Raw genomic sequence first — 322 nt, 5'->3', positions numbered from 1 at the left:
CATCTATCTATCTGTGTGTCTGTCTATCTATCTATCTGTGTGTGTCTGTCTGTCCATCTATCTATCTGTGTGTGTCTGTCTGTGTGTCTGTCTATCTATCTGTGTGTCTGTCTATCTATCTATCTGTGTGTGTCTGTCTGTCCATCTATCTATCTGTGTGTGTCTGTCTGTGTGTCTGTCTATCTATCTGTGTGTCTGTCTATCTATCTATCTGTGTGTGTCTGTCTGTCCATCTATCTATCTGTGTGTGTCTGTCTGTGTGTCTGTCTATCTATCTGTCTGTCTATCTATCTATCTGTGTGTGTCTGTCTGTCTATCTATC

General features: G+C 41.3%; 1 protein-coding gene across 1 annotated transcript in view; it reads right to left on the bottom strand.

Moving 5' to 3' along the window:
* Window positions 1–322, bottom strand: part of LOC107750155 (CDK2-associated and cullin domain-containing protein 1-like) — a 10,678-nt gene that overhangs the window by 1,426 nt on the left and 8,930 nt on the right. The gene's annotated exons all lie outside the window — the stretch shown is intronic.

Source organism: Sinocyclocheilus rhinocerous, unplaced genomic scaffold (assembly GCF_001515625.1).
Source record: "Sinocyclocheilus rhinocerous isolate Xijiao unplaced genomic scaffold, SAMN03320098_v1.1 scaffold1822, whole genome shotgun sequence".
In the NCBI taxonomy this organism is placed as follows: Eukaryota; Metazoa; Chordata; class Actinopteri; order Cypriniformes; family Cyprinidae; genus Sinocyclocheilus; species Sinocyclocheilus rhinocerous.
This window is presented reverse-complemented; position numbering and strand designations above follow the sequence as displayed.